The following is an 18131-nucleotide window of genomic DNA, read 5'->3' on the forward strand; positions in this document are numbered from 1 at the left end:
TTAAATGTATTTTATCTACAATGAGAGTATTTCATACCTCAAAAGTCTTTGCAGGGCTTCCCCAGTGGCGCAGTGGTTGAGAGTCTGCCTGCCGATGCAGGGGACACGGGTTCGTGCCCCGGTCCGGGAAGATCCCACATGCCACGGAGCGGCTGGGCCCGTGAGCCATGGCTGCTGAGCCTGTGCATCCGGAGCCTGTGCTCCGCAACGGGCGAGGCCACAACAGTGAGAGGCCCGCGTACCGCAAAAAAAAAAAAAAAAGTCTTTGCAGTTCATTCAGAAATTTTCATATTAAAAAATCTAAATGAAAAAACTGAATAATGAAAGCAATCTACCATATTTTAAAGTGTTTTTACTATCTGTGATTGTGTCGTTCAAACATTTTATTCCAAAAGAAATCATCCTTAATGTTATTAATCATCACTTCAGACATATCAGGCTCATAGTTTGCTCATCTACCTTCAAATAACTAAGGTATATTTTAAGTTACTTATTCACACTATTGCAAATAACTTGCTAGTTCACAGCATATTTTTGGCACAGTTGATATTTCAAATAAACTTCAGGTAAGACTGTATAAAGGTCACATTTTTTTTTGCTACTAAGAAGTCTTTTTTGTTTTAAACAGAACTCATTTCCCATTCTACAATTTAATAAAAACAATTTTAGAGCTGCGGTGAGATGATTTTCACAATGCACATAATGAAAACATATAACCTCTTGTCCCAGAGTGCTGAAAACAGAGCAAAATGCTTAAAGTAGTGTAACAGATGAGGATCTTGAGTGGTATCATGAGAAATATGTTAAGTGCAAACAGCTTTTCCCTCTTCATCAGTGAATCACTTAAAGTTCCCAAATTTCAAACAGAAAATGATCCGACTTTTATAATAGTAAGAGTCTGCCTACTTCCCAAAGTCTGAAAATGTCAACCTCATTTTAAATGAATCTTGCACCCCTGGATTCCATTCCTTTCTTCCCAAAAGACCAAAAAATGTTAGCAGTGCAATCAATTATCACACAGGAGAATGAAAGAAGATTGAGAGAAGGGATGTACACAGGGTGGGGAGAGGGGAAGTGGGAAAGAGAGGAAACCAATGGTCAGAGCTAGACTAGCATCCTGAGACATCAAGAAATGTGTCAACAAATGAGCAGGCATACACAGATCAGAAGGCTAGGCTGAACCATGCTCATTGTCAGCAGCAAGTGCTTGACACCTATAGGGACTAGACGCCTTCTGAGACCTTCTCAAATGCCCATGTTTGCTAACGTCATCGTATCAGTGAATTTATCTCCCAGCATGCTGGAGTGTCAGGGATTCCTTCAGTCCCTCGATGAGGGTTACTCAGGTGCAATGACATCGTGAAGCAGCCCTGGAGAGCAACAAGCCCAGTCTGGAGCAGGAAGGGAGAAGGGCTGGCCCCAAGGGTGGGTCAAAAGAAAACAATGAAACACAATTATTATCTGCTAGACTGACCACCACATGGAAAATGGCACTAAGAGGCTGAAGGAGGGTATGGGGAAGATTCAGCCACAGATAAGAACAAAATTAAGAAAATGGAAAAATGAGGCAAGTGTTTCCACTGGAGGATACATACAAAAAGAAAGACAAAAGACTACTTGGCTCCTTGGTGAATCAATAATGGTTAGTCAAAATAATGCAAACAATTAATGGTGATTTAATTTTTCGTACCAATGTTTTCATAGGTCAGTCTCTCAAGGCAATAGAAATAAAAGCAAAAATAAATAAATAGGACCTAATCAAACTTACAGGCTTTTGCACAGCAAAGGAAACCATAAACAAAATGAAAAGAGAAACTATGTAACGGGAGAAAATATTTGCAATGTGACCAACAAGGGCTCAATTTCCAAAATATACAAACAGCTCATAAAACTCAGCAACAAAAAAAACAAACAACCTAATTGAAAAATGGGCAGAAGACCTAAATAGACATTTCTCCAAAGAAGGCATACTCATGGCTAATAAGCACATGAAAAGATGCTCAACATCACTGTTAGAGAAATGCAAATCAAAACTACAATGAGGTACCACCTCACACCGGGCAGAATGGCCATTGTTAAAAAATCTACAAATAATAAATGCTGGAGAGGGTATGGAGAAAAGGGAACCCTCCTGCACTGCTGGTGGAAATGTAAATTGATACAGCCACTATGGAAACCAGTATGGAGGTTCCTTAAAAAACTAAAAAGAGTTGCCATATGATTCAACAATCCCACTCTTGGGCACATATCCAGAGAAAACTCGAAAAGATACATGCACCCCAATGTTCATAGCAGTTCTATTTACAATAGCCAAGGCATGGAAACAGTGCGGACACATCCAAATGAGAAGAAATGTGTGCGACAGACCTTGAGAGGCTTCATATGCCCTCTGAGTGCTCTGGCTACACTCTGTAGATAACTTAGGTCCCTTGAAACCTTTTAATCAGGGCAGTGGGACACGATGTGAACTCCAGATGGAAGAAAGCCAAACTGTAAAAGGTAAACTATAAAATTAAAAGAAGAGAATGTCGGAGAACATCTTTGAAACCTGGTAGGGAAGGACTTAAACCTACAAGCCACAAGGAAGAAAAAAAATTTTTTTTAAAGCATATTTAAGAGTGTCTTTTCCATGGATAAAATTAACAGGCAGATGAGAATGAGAGATCAGAAGATTTCTGCAATGCCCCAATAATGGACTAATATCCAGAATATGAGAATGTCCCTCAAATCAACAAAAGATGGGAATCCCAACAGAAAAATAGGCAAAAGCTATACACAGGGCTTCCCTGGTGGCACAGTGGTTGAGAGTCCGCCTGCCGATGCAGGGGACACGGGTTCGTGCCCCGGTCCGGGAGGATCCCACATGCCGCGGAGCGGCTGGGCCCGTGAGCCATGGCCGCTGAGCCTGTGCGTCTGGAGCCTGTGCTCCGCAACGGGAGAGGCCACAACAGTGAGAGGCAAAAGCTATACACAAAAAATTTACAGAAGACGATACCGCCCCCCAAATAACAAGCAGATGAAGGGATGATGAAGTTCACACATAGTCAGAGAACTGCAAACTAAGAGTGAGATATTTTATACCTGATACCCTGGCAAAAATCAGAAAGCCATACCATGCCAAGTGGAGGCAGCCATTCTAGAGACCATCAGGTATGACTTATGCAAATTAAATGCACTCACCAGTCTATGACCCAGCAATCATAATCCTAGACATAGTTCCCAAAGAAATTGTCACACAGGTCCCAAGGGACAGTCAGCCCACTTTGTGATGATGTGGAGGTTGAAGCAATCTGAATCCCCATCACAGGAGAAGTAAAACTGGATGAATGTACATCACAAGATACTCAACTATAGTCAGAATCAACAAGGTAATATTCACACAGGACCAGAGACAAATCTTTAAAATAAACTGCTGAGCAAAAACATTAACTGAAGGAGAACAATACCGTTTATGTAACAGTTTACATAATATAAAATATACATTATACAAGAGCACATACAAACAAAAAGAAATGCACTAACTACATTAGACTAGTGCCCATGGTAATGGGGTGGGGGGAATATGTAGGCGATGGTGATAACAAATTTGGAATCAATAAATAAAACACTGGCTTGGCCCAGACCAATGATGACAAAGTGCCACCAGCCGACGTGTATGAATAACTCAACCCTCACTAAAGTCCAACTAGAAATTTTGTACAAAATAAAGATTAGCAATGTGAGCAAAGTGGGGAGAACAAATAGAAGTGAGGAGAACAAATGAAGGCAGTTTTGTCAGTCTTCTAGAGTGTTCACTACTGGAAACCTAGACATTCATGCCCTCCTCAAGATAGATTAAATGGATGTTTAAAACTGTCCCCTACACTAACTCCTGAGGAGCACTGCTATTTGCATTTCTTCCTCCAGAAAAATACATCCTTATTCCAACTTACTATTTCCCACTTCCAAACTTCAACTCCCTATTGACAAATCAGCTATTATCACCAGGTAAAGCCTAACAGCAATTTTTAAAAACAGCCATTAAAAGTGGAACTTTGGGGGCTTCCCTGGTGGTGCACTGCTTAAGAATCCACCTGCCAATCCAGAGAACATGGGTTCGAGCCCTGGTCTGGGAAGATCCCACATGCCGCAAAGCAACTAGGCCCATGAGCCACAACTACTGAGCCTGCGCTCTAGAGCCGGCGAGCCACAACTACTGAGCCCGCGCGCCTAGAGCCCATGCTCTGCAATGAGGAGCCACCGCAATAAGAAGCCCACGCACCACAAAGAAGAGTAGCCCCTGCTCGCCGCAACTAGAGAAAGCCCGCGCACAGCAACGAAAACCCAACGCAGCCAAAAATAAATAAATAATTTTTTTTAAAGTGGAAATTTGTTATTTTTTTGAAAGCATACAAAAATACATATACTTTACTTATGTATGTTTTAACCCCCTCAAAACATTCTAGCAAATGTATTTGCCTGCAGATATCATATTTGCTTTCCCCCCAAAGCTTCTTATTTTTTTTTGATTTGGTAACCAGGTCTGTTATCACATAGGTACCAGGAGCCTAGCAGGAAAGAAAGGTGGACAGCTAATGCCCTAAGTCCCCTTGCATCACTATGTGCACAGTGATACCAACCTGCTGGCCCAATAAATGTTCATAAGCTAAATTCACACATTCTGGCTACAAGTATCCCAATTTCCCCCTTCAAAAATCCTAGGTAGATGCCATCTGTTACTAGTGATTTGCACACTCTTAAATTGACTGAAAATATTTTAAGTAAATCCAGCTGTTTGATCTAGCACTTCTAATGCATCAATTTAAAAACACAATTTGAGATGTCTCCTAATTATTAATCCTTAATAATGACCGACAGCTGAAGAAAAATGATTCCTATTGTTAGGTGTTATCTCAAAGAAGGCGGGGCTGGGGGTTGGGAGAGAGCCCTGACAAGGGATTCAGAGATCATCAGCATGCGAACCAAACCTGAGGAATCCAGATTCCCCTCACCTTAATGTCTTCCTACTATACCTTGTTAAAGTTTTGCTGGACATAATTATATTTTTACCATATCTACTTTTGTCTTATTTGATAAACATTGCTTTAAAAATTATTTCCACTGATTCCCAAAGGCAAGAAAATTTTGTAAACCACATGAGCTTAAATGTAGTGAGTAGAATTTAGCTTCTGATAACCTGACGCTGAAAAGAACAGGTTAATAAAACGTGGAGATCTGAGTGGGAAGGGGCTCAGAAAAGAGAGCTCATGGCAAAAAACCATCTGCCTGCGTCCTGCTAAGGCAGGCAGCCAAAGGGGCAGGAGAACCTGCACCAGTATTTCAAGTGCCATTATTAGATAACAGGAACACTTTAGAGCACAGAAACGGTTTTCAGGCATGCCACGCCAACTCCACAGGAGGAACAAACTATAATACATGTAGTGTACAGAAAGGGACACATATTTTCCCCAGCAAGTAATTTTTAGCTTCAGAAACGTTTTTCATTTGTCAGGAGCAAACTCAAAAAGACTAAGATGGTGTGACCACGTTAAAATTGCCTTCATATGGGCTTCCCTGATGGCGCAGTGGTTAAGAATCCACCTGCCAATGCAGGGGACTGGGGTTCGAGCCTTGGTCTGGGAAGATCCCACATGCCGTGGAGTAACCAAGCCCATGTGCCACAACTACTGAACCTGTGCTCTAGGGCCCATGAGCCACAACTACTGAGCTCACGGGCCAAACTACTGAAGCCTGTGTGCCTAGAGCCTGTGCTCCACAAGAGAAGCCATGACAATGAGAAGCCAGCGCACTGCAACGAAGAGTAGCGCCTGCTCCCCACAACTAGAGAAAGCCCGCGCGCAGCAACGAAGACCCAACACAGCCAAAAAACCCCCCAAACAAACAAAGAAACAAATAAATAAATAAAAAGGAGAGCAGACTTTGGGCCAAGGGAAGGAATTTCGAATTTACCCTAATTGCAATGGTTTAACCTATTAAAAAAAAAATTGCCTTCACAACTATAAAAAGTATAAGTCTAGGAAGTTACTGTAAACAGTAACTCAAAAGAGAGACACCCAGATATGCTAATATCCAATGAAATAACATCAGAAGATTTAAGGTGGTATATAAATTTCATACCTATGACATAAGGTTTCTGAAGGAAAAAATTAACTTCACTCTACCTGGATGAGATTTTTTTGTTTTTGTTGTAAATTAAACATCCTTATCAAAAAGCAAAATATTAGATATCTGGATGTAGAGAATGTGAACTGAAGAGATTTAGCAAAATCCTAAAGTTCAACTCCAGCCATTGTAGAGATGAGAAAATAATGGCTCAGAGAGATGTAATGCCTTCTCAAAGACTGCTAAGGTAGTCAACAGAAGTGGAGACAAGTCTTCTTTTGAAGGACAGTGCCTGGCTCTCCTGTTCTTATCTGTTTCCAGATACCTTTTGGACAGCTCTTTGTAAACAGGCCTTGTCCTTTTCCTGACTCAGAAGCAAATTCTAAGTTCTTTCAGTACAAAGCTGTCAAGGACCACGATATTGATAACACTGCTGTTCTTAGAAGTGACGTTCCATCCTCCTAAGGAATACTGAATTTATTCGAAGTGAATAATAATTTTAGACCCTGTTCAAGGGAAAGGTATGAATTCCAGGAAGGAGGGATCACAGGAGGCTATCTTAAAAGCTGTCTACCAAATCCTACCATATATTGGATACCTGGATATCAGTGAGACGGAGCTTCCAACAGGGTCAAGACAGGGTCAGGGGTGATTCCTTCTTCTTTGTGGATGCTTCCTCACATTGGTGGGACAATGTTAAGTGGTACAGAAAAAAATAAAATAAGGAAAGTGCACATGGTACATATGTGAATTCAGCAAGGCACCATCTCTGGAGAAGCCTCAGTTGTCAGAGGAAGACAAAGTTAAGAGTCATCTCTGAAGAAGACGAAGGAAGTGCTGAGAAGGTGAAGGAATTCTAGTAAGGATAACGTGTGCTAGTGAATGCTAAAGAAGAGGATGCCCCAATCACATTGCAGGGTAAACAAATATTTGTTAAATTAAGCTTTTATATGTTTTTTAATTTTATACCCTATCTGCATCTTACATCTCTCCCTCAAAAATATTTTTATAATCTGGTTTCATAAGAATGTGAAATTTGATTTGTAGCACATGTGTACAGAAATCTACTGTAAAATAGTTAGGAAGGATTGAGTGGGTAGCAGTGATAAATTTGTGGGTATAGAGGGAAGAAACTGAAAACTGTAGAGGGTCTACCTAGAAGATGATCTGATCCTGTGGAAAGACTTCAGAAGTGAATAATTCCCTAACTGAAGAAACAAATCAACCTTTTCATTTATGATTTAGGCATATCTCAGGAGTTTTCTACTTAATTTATCATACATGTTATATTTCATCACCGTATTTACAAGACACAAACATTGGCCAAATCTTAGCTTTTCATTCATTCATTTGACATCACTGAGTCCCTATGAGCCAGGACTGTGCCTGGCAGTGGTATAGTGCAATGTCTTTACTCGGCAATCAAAATGTATAAAGAAAAAAAGTGTGGAACAGTATCTGCAGAAACTATTCCAACACTCAAATTCTTTTAGCACAAATCTATCAAAATTTAACTTGAAAAATTATATAAACATTATACCTGAACAAAACGAAACTCTAAACCCATAGGTGCTTTCTACATAGGACATCACTCACATTTAACTCACAACAGCAGCACGGTCAAACAGAGGCCTTTTCTTTTTACATCAGAGAACTAAGCTTTGGATTCCCATTCTACTACTTACTAGCTTCAAGATCCTAGGCAAGTCACAGATAATCCTTCAGTCCATTTCCTGGTGTGTAAAACATATACGATGATAATATTGTATACGTACAAAGATAATGGTGAAGACAACTTGGTAAATAAGAAAATATACAGAACCGGGCTTCTGGGAAGATGGCGGAAGAGTAAGACGCAGAGATCATCTTCCTCCCCACAGATACACCAGAAATACATCTGCACGTGGAACAACTCCTACAGAACACCTACTGAACGCTGGCCTAAGACCTCAGACCTCTCAAAAGGCAAGAAACCCCCCACGTACCTGGGTAGGGCAAAAGAAAAAAGAATAAACAGAGACAAAAGGATAGGGACGGGACCTACACCAGTGGGAGGGAGCTGTGAAGGAGGAAAGGTTTCCACACACTAGGAAGCCCCTTCGCGGGCGGAGACTGCGGGTGGCGGAGGGGGAAAGCTTCGGGGACGTGGAGGAGAGCACAGCAACAGGGGTGCGGAGGGCAAAGCAAAGAGGTTCCCGCACAGAGGATCAGGGCCGACCGGCACTCAGCAGCCCGAGAGGCTTGTCTGCTCACCCACCGGGGCGGACGGGGCTGGGAGTTGAGGCTCGGGCTTCGGTCGGAGCGCAGGGAGAGGACTGGGCTTGGGGGCGTGAACACAGCCTGCAGGGGGTTAGCGCACCACGGCTAGACGGGACGGAGTCCGGGGAAAAGTCTGGACCTGCAGAAGAGAAGAGACTTTTTCTTCTCTGTTTCCTGGTGCGCAAGGAGAGGGGATTAAGAGTGCTGCTTAAAGGAGCTCCAGAGATGGGCACGAGCCACGGCTAAAAGCGCAGACCCCAGAGACAGGCATGAGACGCTAAGGCTGCTGCTGCCGCCACCAAGAAGCCTGTGTCAGGTCACTATCCACATCCCCCTTCCGGGGAGCCTGTGCAGCCCGCCACTGCCAGGGTCCCGGGATCCAGGGACAACTCCCCCGGGAGAATGCACGGTGCGCCTCAGGCTGGTGCAAAGTCAGAGTAGCCTCTGCCGCTGCAGGCTCGCCCCGCATCGTGCCCCTCCGTCCTCCCGGCCTGAGTGAACCAGAGCCTCCGCATCAGCGGCTCCTTTAACCCCGTCCTGTCTGAGCGAAGAACAGACGCCCTCCGGCGACCTACACGCAGAGGCGGGGCCAAATCCAAAGCTGGACCCTGGGAGCTGTGCGAACAAAAAGGAGAAAGGGAAATCTCTCCCAGCAGCCTCAGAAACAGCGGATTAAAGCTCCACAATAAACTTAATGTACCCTGCATCTGTGGAATACATGAATAGACAACCATCATCCCAAATTGAGGAGGTGGACTTTGAGAGCAAGATTTACGATTTTTTTCCCCCTTTTCCTCTTTTTCTGAGTGTGTATGTGTATGCTTCTGTGTGAGATTTTGTCTGTATAGCTTTGCTTCCACCATTTGTCCTAGGGTTTTATCCGTCCGTTTTTTTCTTTTCTTTTTTTTTCTCTTAATATTTTTTTATTTTAATAACTTTACTATATTTTATCTTACTTTATTTTACTTTACCTTCTTTCTTTTTTCCTTCCTTCCCTCCCTCCTTCCTTCCTCCCTCCCTCCCTCCCTCCTTTCTTTCTTTCTTACTACTTCTACTAATTGTTTCTACTTTTTCTCCCTTTTACTCTGAGTCGTGTGGATGAAAGGCTCTTGGTGTTGCAGCCAGGAGTCAGTGCTGTGCCTCTGAGGTGGGAGAGCCAACTTCAGGACAATGGTCCACAAGAGACCTCCCAGCTCCACATAATATCAAATGGCGAAAATCTCCCAGAGATCTCCATCTCAACACCAGCACCCAGCTTCACTCAACGACCAGCAAGCTACAGTGCTGGACACCCTAGACCAGACAACTACCAAGACAGGAATACAACCCCACCCATTAGCAGAGAGGCTGCCTAAAATCATAAGTCCACAGACACCCCAAAACACACCACCAGACGTGGACCTGCCCACCAGAAAGACAAGATCCAGCCTCCTCCACCAGAACACAGGCACTAGTCCCCTCCACCAGGAAGCCTACACAACCCACTGAACCAACCTTAGCCACTGGGGATAGACACCAAAAACAAGAGGAACTACGAGCCTGCAGCGTGCAAAAAGAAGACCACAAACAGAGTAAGATAAGCAAAATGAGAAGACAGAAAAACACACAGCAGATGAAGGAGCAAGATAAAAACTAACCAGACCTAACAAATGAAGAGTAAATAGGCAGTCTACCTGAAAAAGAATTCAAATAATGATAGTAAAGATGATCCAAAATCTTGGAAATAGAGTGGACAAAATGAAAGAAACATTTAACAAGGACCTAGAAGAACTAAAGATGAAACAAACAATGATGAACAGCATAATAAATGAAATTAAAAATACTCTAGATGGGATCAATAGCAGAATAAATGAGGAAGAAGAACGGATAAGTGACCTGGAAGATAAAATAGTGGAAATAACTACTGCAGAGCAGAATAAAGAAAATAGAATGAAAAGTACTGAGGATAGTCTCAGAGACCTCTGGGACAACATTAAAGCACCAACATTCGAATTATAAGGGTTCCAGAAGAAGAAGAGAAAAAGAAAGGGACAGAGAAAATATGTGAAGAGATTATAGCTGAAAACTTCCCTAATATGGGAAAGGAAATAGTCAAGTCCAGGAAGCACACAGAGTCCCATACAGGATAAATCCAAGGAGAAATACTCCAAGACACATATTAATCAAACTGTCAAAAATTAAATACAAAGAAAACATATGAAAAGCAGCAAGGGAAAAATAACACACAAGGGAATCCCCATAAGGTTAACAGCTGATCTTTCAGCAGAAACTCTGCAACCCACAAGGGACTGGCAGGACATATTTAAAGTGATGAAGGAGAAAAACCTGCAACCAAGATTACTCTACCCAGCAAGGATCTCATTCAGATTTGATGGAGAAATTAAGACCTTTACAGACAAGCAAAAGCTGAGAGAGTTCAGCACCACCAAACCAGCTTTACAACAACTGCTAAAGGAACTTCTCTAGGCAAGAAACACAAGAGAAGGAAAAGACCTACAATAACGAACCCAAAACAATTAAGAAAACAGGAATGGAACACACATATCGATCATTACCTTAAATGTAAATGGACTAAATGCTCCCACCAAAAGACACAGACTGGCTGAATGGATACAAAAACAAGACCCATATATTTGTTGTCTACACGAGACCCACTTCAGACCTAGAAACACATACAGAATGAAAGTAGGGGATGGAAAAAGACATTTCATGCAAATGGAAACCAAAAGAAAGCTGGAGTAGCAATTCTCATATCAGACAAAATAGACTTTAAAATAAAGACTATTAGAAGAGACAAAGAAGGACACTACGTAATGATCAAGGGATCGATCCAAGAAGATGTAACAATTGTAAGTATTTATGCACCCAACATAGGAACACCTCAATACATACGGCAAATACAAACAGCCATAAAAGGGGAAATCTACAGTAACACATTCATAGTAGGGGACTTTAACACCCCACTTTCACCAATGGACAGATCATCCAAAATGAAAATAAATAAGGAAACACAAGCTTTAAATGATACATTAAACAAGATGGACTTAATTGATATTTATAGGACATTCCATCCAAAAACAACAGAATACACATTTTTCTCAAGTGCTCATGGAACATTCTCCAGGATAGATCATGTCTTGGGTCACAAATCAAGCCTTGGTAAATTTAAGAAACTTGAAATTGTATCAAGTATCTTTTCCGACCACAACGCTATGAGACTAGATATCAATTACAGGAAAACATCTGTAAAAAATACAAACACATGGAGGCTAAACAATACACTACTTAATAACGAAGTGATCACTGAAGAAATCAAAGAGGAAACAAAAAAAATACCTAGAAACAAATGACAATGGAGGCATGACGACCCAAAATCTATGGGCTGCAGCAAAAGCAGTTCTAAGAGGGAAGTTTATAGCAATACAAACCTACCTTAAGAAACAGGAAACATGTTGAATAAACAACCTAACCTTGCACCTAAAGCAATTAGAGAAAGAAGAACAAAAAACCCCAAAGTTAGCACAAGGACAGAAATCATAAAGATCAGATCAGAAATAAATGAAAAAGAAATCAAGGAAACGATAGCAAAGATCAATAAAACTAAAAGCTGGTTCTTTGAGAAGATAAACAAAACTGATAAACCATTAGCCAGACTCATCAAGAAAAAAAGCCAGAGGACTCAAATCAATAGAATTAGAAATGAAAAAGGAGAAGTAACAACTGACACTGCAGAAATACAAAAGATCATGAGAGATTACTACAAGCAACTCTATGGCAATAAAATGGACAACCTGGAAGAAATGGACAAATTCTTAGAAATGCACAACCTTCCAAGACTGAATCAGGAAGAAATAGAAAATATGAACAGACCAATCACAAGCACTGAAATTGAAACTGTGATTAAAAATCTTCCAACAAACAAAAGCCCAGGACCAGATGGCTTCACAGGCGAATTCTATCAAACATTTAGAGAAGAGCTAACACCTATCCTTCTTAAACTCTTCCAAAATATAGCAGAGGGAGGAACACTCCCAAACTCATTCTACGAGGCCACCGTCACCCTGATACCAAAACCAGACAAGGATGTCACAAAGAAAGAAAACTACAGGCCAATTTCACTGATGAACATAGATGCAAAAATCCTCAACAAAATACTAGCAAACAGAATCCAACAGCACATTAAAAGGATCATACAACATGATCAAGTGGGGTTTATTCCAGGAATGCAAGGATTCTTCAATATACGCAAATCAATCAACGTGATACACCATATTAACAAATTGAAGGAGAAAAACCATATGATCATCTCAATAGATGCAGAGAAAGCTTTCGACAAAATTCAACAGCCATTTATGATAAAAACCCTGCAGAAAGTAGGCATAGAGGGAACTTTCCTCAACATAATAAAGGCCATATATGACAAACCCACAGCTAACATCATCCTCAATGGTGAAAAACTGAAACCATTTCCTCTAAGATCAGGAAGAAGATAAGGTTGACCACTCTCACCACTCTTATTCAACATAGTTTTGGAAGTTTTAGCCACAGCAATGAGAGAAGAAAAGGAAATAAAAGGAATCCAAATCAGAAAAGAAGAAGTAAAGCTGTCGCTTTTGGCAGATGACATGATACTATACATAGAGAATCCTAAAGATGCTACCAGAAAACTACTAGAGCTAATCAATGAATTTGGTAAAGTAGCAGGATACAAAGTTAATGCACAGAAATCTCTGGCATTCCTATACACTAATGATGAAAAATCTGAAAGTGAAATCAAGAAAACACTCCCATTTACCATTGCAACAAAAAGAATAAAATATCTAGGAATAACCCTACCTAAGGAGACAAAAGACCTGTATGCAGAAAATTATAAGACACTGATGAAAGAAATTAAAGATGATACAAATAGATGGAGAGATATACCATGTTCTTGGATTGGAAGAATCAACACTGTGAAAATGACTCTACTACCCAAAGCAATCTACAGATTCAATGCAATCCCTATCAAACTACCACTGGCATTTTTCACAGAACTAGAACAAAAAATTTCAAAATTTGCATGGAAACACAAAAGACCCCGAAAAGCCAAAGCAATCTTGAGAACGAAAAACGGAGCTGGAGGAATCAGGCTCCCTGACTTCAGACTATACTACAAAGCTACAGTAATCAAGACAGTATGGTACTGGCACAAAAACAGAAAGATAGAGAAATGGAACAGGATAGAAAGCCCAGAGATAAACCCATGCACATATGGTCACCTTATCTTTGACAAAGGAGGCAGGAATGTACAGTGGAGAAAGGACAGCCCCTTCAATAAGTGGTGCTGGGAAAACTGGACAGGTACATGTAAAAGTATGAGATTAGATCACTCCCTAACACTATACACAAAAATAAGCTCAAAATGGATTAAAGACCTAAATGTAAGGCCAGAAACTATCAAACTCTTAGAGGAAAACATAGGCAGAACACTCTGTGACATAAATCACAGCAAGATCCTTTTTGACCCACCTTCTAGAGAAATGGAAATAAAACCAAAAATAAACGAATGGGACCTAATGAAACTTCAAAGCTTTTGCACAGCAAAGGAAACCATAAACAAGACCAGAAGACAACCCTCAGAATGGGAGAAAATATTTGCAAATGAAGCAACTGACAAATGATTCATCTCCAAAATTTATAAGCAGCTCATGAAGCTCAATAACAAAAATACAAACAACCCAATCCAAAAATGGGCAGAAGACCTAAATAGACATTTCTCCAAAGAAGATATACAGACTGCCAACAAACAGATGAAAGAAAGCTCAACATCATTAATCATTAGAGAAATGCAAATCAAAACTACAATGAGATATCATCTCACACCAGTCAGAATGGCCATCATCAAAAAATCTAGAAACAATAAATGCTGGAGAGGGTGTGGAGAAAAGGGAACCCTCTTGCGCTGTTGGTGGGAATGTAAATTGATACAGCCACTGTGGAGAACAGTATGGAGGTTCCTTAAAAAACTACAAATAGAACTACCATATGACCCAGCAATCCCACTACTGGGCATATATACCCTGAGAAAACCATAATTCAAAGAGTCATGTACCAAAATGTTCATTGCAGCTCTATTTACAATAGCCAGCAGATGGAAACAACCTAAGTGTCCATCATCGGATGAATGGATAAAGAAGATGTGGCACATATATACAATGGAATATTACTCAGCCATAAAAAGAAACAAAATTGAGCTATCTGTAATGAGGTGGACAGACCTGGAATCTGTCATACAGAGTGAAATAAGTCAGAAAGAGAAAGACAAATACCGTATGCTAACACACATATATGGAATTTAAGAAAAAAAAATGTCATGAAGAACCTAGGGGTAAGACAGGAATAAAGACACAGACCTACTAGAGAATGGACTTGAGGATATGGGGAGGGGGATGGGTAAGCTGTGACAAAGTGAGAGAGAGGCATGGACATATATACTCTACCAAACGTAAGGTAGAGAGCTAGTGGGAAGCAGCCGCATAGCACAGGGAGATCAGCTTGGTGCTTTGTGACTGCCTGGAGCGGTGGGATAGGGAGGTTGGGAGGGAGGGAGACGCAAGAGGGAAGAGATATGGGAACATATGTATATGTATAACTGATTCACTTTGACATAAAGCAGAAACTAACACACCATTGTAAAGCAATTATACTCCAATAAAGATGTAAAAAAAAAATCTAAAAAAAAAAAAGAAAGAAAATATACAGAACCATTGTATGGTTCACACAAATGCACTTTTGTTTTTTTAATAGTGCATCTTTTTTTAAAAAATAAAATTATTTTACTTTGGCTGCATTGGGTCCTCGTTGCTGTGTGCGGGCTTTCTTTTAGTTGTGGCGAGCGGGAGCTACTCTGCGTTGTGGTGCGTGGTCTGCTCACTGCGGTGGCTTCTCGTTGTGGAGCACAGGCTCTAGGCACGCAGGCTCAGCAGTTGTGGCGCACGGGCTTAGCTGCTCTGCGGCATGTGGGATCTTCCCAGACCAGGGCTCGAACCCGTGTCTACTGCATTGGCAGGTGAATTCTTAACCACTGTGCCACCAGGGGAGCCCCCACAAGGGCACTTTTAAAAAGGCTTTGTGCCAGTTTAAATGTCCCATTTATGGCCTTAAGGCTCCACTATGTCACTTGCTTTTAACTATTACACAAAGCTCACAGGCTCGTGCTGTAATCACTACTACAGGCTGAACCACACTGTGTCATAAACTCCATGTTCCAGCCACTTCTCTGTGTTCTCTGTCCCACCCTTGTTTACAGTTATACCATATATAAGGATGTTGATGTAACATTTCCTAAGGCATGTATCACAGGGCTGGAAACAGGTATATGGCTATGAAGTTATATACAAGTTACACGGAAGATACTTTTGTGTTTAAAACGTTACCGTAATTCTGACAATAACCATTCTTTGCATGCAACAGCTATGACTGAAACGATCAGTGCCCAAATAACGTTACTCAACCTACAAGGACTGTCACTGGACTCATGCATTGTCTATGATCCAGCCTCGAGCTTTCCACATTCAAGAGGGACCATCCCAAGCAAATAGAATGGCTTTCAATCACCGTTATTCTATACTTCATGATGATGGCATGTTGCTAAAAGGTATATCTTTCCAGTATCTTTCTAGACTACTTCCCAAATTCAGTTTGCCATGTAGCAGGTATTAATTTATTATGCTTTATTTAATCAATTCTCTGCCTTATAGTTTAGTTGAGAAGAGCTGGATTTGGAATATGGGCCACTTTGTTCTAAACCCCACCCTATACTTGAAACCCACAGCTCTTAGTAAGCTGCAACACTGTTCAAACAGTTGGATGAGATCTGTAGGTCTTAGGGATCTCACAGTCATTCAAAACTTTGTGCTTTAAGTCTCTAGTCTCACCTAAAACTCAGTGCTACACTGCCACTAAACAATTAGCTCTCAAAAAAATCCATTAGATATAATGGAAAATGTTCAGTCATATTTTGTTTAAATTTCTTGACTTCACCTTATTCAAGGTTACTTTAATAACCTCAAAGGAAAAAACATTCTACTTTTTTATGACACAATTAATATTGTCTCCATACTTCATATAACTTAATATAATAAAATTCTCTTTTTATATCATATCAAACATATTCAAATAGGAAGAAACTAGTTAAAATTATAACCTATCACGAAAGTAAAAATTTAGAAACTGAGCTGCCAAGTAACTTCAAAGTACTTTTACTATGATTATAAATTAAATGCCAAAAATACAATTCTCCTTATCAAATTCCATTTTTATAATGCTTTTAGTTTGAACTCCACTCTTAATGATTACATAGATTTAATTAGAAATAAAAAATTCAATGTGGCCCAAATCAGAATATGTATTCTTTTGGTAATAAAATATGAATGTTGTTTAAGTTTTAAATAAATTAAAATAACAAGTTACTATAAACATAACCTTAATTAGATTGCATATGCCAATGTATTTTAATTATTGACATAATGGATGGCTGTTACTGAACATAAGCTAATTAATACCTATTCGCGTACTCGTGATCAAAACAAAACTACAAAAACAAATCTCTAACCATTATGAAGTTACACATTTTTTATATTAGAATCCAACTTGCTTTATAGAAATTTCAATATCATTCCCCAATTTTACAAATGATAATGAACTAAAGGATTAAACATCTTTGCTTCTAAAAGGTTCTGATCTCATGTTCAAGCTCAGAGATGAGTCATGTCAGACCACTTTGATTTATTCTTTCAACAAATATACACCAACCACCTAGTACACGTCAGATGCTCATAAAGAGCTCTAAAGACACAATGATAAAGGGGGAAAGGACACAGATCCTCCCTCATAGGATTTACAGTAACTTCATGGAACTTACAACTTGCTTGTGGGGGGAGGAGACTTCAATCAAACAATCCTACAAACGAATGTGAAATTCTGAACAACAGTGTTATGGGTTACACTGAGAGCCTATCTCAGGCAGCACAGGGAGTGGATATGAGCATGGGGTCTAGATTAATTGCCCAGGACTGAAATTCCAGCTCTGTCACTTCCTAGCTGCGTATCTCTAGATGACATACTTCACTGTTTTGTGTTTCTATGTGTTCTCTTCTGTAAAATAGAGCTATTAATCCCTGGCTCCGCTGGGTTTTTGTGAGAATTAAATGAATTAATTCACATAAGATGCTTAGAATAGTTCCTCCATATAATAAGCACTCAATAAACAATGACTATTATTTTAAGAGAAGGTTGAAATTTGGACTTGTGTGCAGGACAGGCTGCCAGTTTGGAACTTCTGCTTAGAGAGGAAGGCAGGTCACGCAAGGCCTCGTAGATCATAGTCAGGCTTTCAGTCTTTATCTCAGACCAGTGGTCAGTCATGTAAGTACTGAAGCAACCTAATCAAATGGCACTTTATCTTTTCCTTTTAAAGATCTGGCACTTGAGGAAAACAATGAAATAATTCTAGACCATCACCACCCAACTGAACTTCCAGTGATGATGGAAATGTATATTTGTGCTGTCCTGTGTGGCAGCCACTAGCCATTTGTGGCTATCAAGCACTTGAAACGCAGCCAGTGTGACTGAGGAACTGAGGTTTTAATTAATTTAAATTTAAACACAGCTAAACATGGCTCGTGGATATATATTAGACAGCACAGATAGATAATTAAGGCATGACAGACCCTATTTAAGAAATCTACAAACTTTATCGATATTGCTCTAAGTAGAATATAGTAAAATAT

The 18131-nt window shown here is 40.3% G+C and overlaps 1 protein-coding gene across 13 annotated transcripts in view; it reads right to left on the reverse strand.

Annotated features, from left to right (window-relative positions):
- PKP4 (plakophilin 4) overlaps positions 1 to 18131 on the reverse strand; it is a 251064-nt gene that overhangs the window by 207364 nt on the left and 25569 nt on the right. Inside the window, exon 1 of one of the 13 annotated variants that reach the window (XM_089916793.1) lies at positions 8360 to 9373. The exons of the other annotated variants lie outside the window; for them this stretch is intronic. The gene's annotated coding sequence lies outside the window, so the exon portion shown is untranslated. Of the gene's footprint in view, positions 1 to 8359; positions 9374 to 18131 lie in introns of those variants that run through there. 13 annotated transcript variants of the gene reach the window in all.

This window comes from Delphinapterus leucas, chromosome 8, assembly GCF_059928025.1.
Source record: "Delphinapterus leucas isolate spDelLeu-1000000601 "Yukka" chromosome 8, BTC_Dleu_Yukka2, whole genome shotgun sequence".
Lineage (NCBI taxonomy): Eukaryota > Metazoa > Chordata > Mammalia > Artiodactyla > Monodontidae > Delphinapterus > Delphinapterus leucas.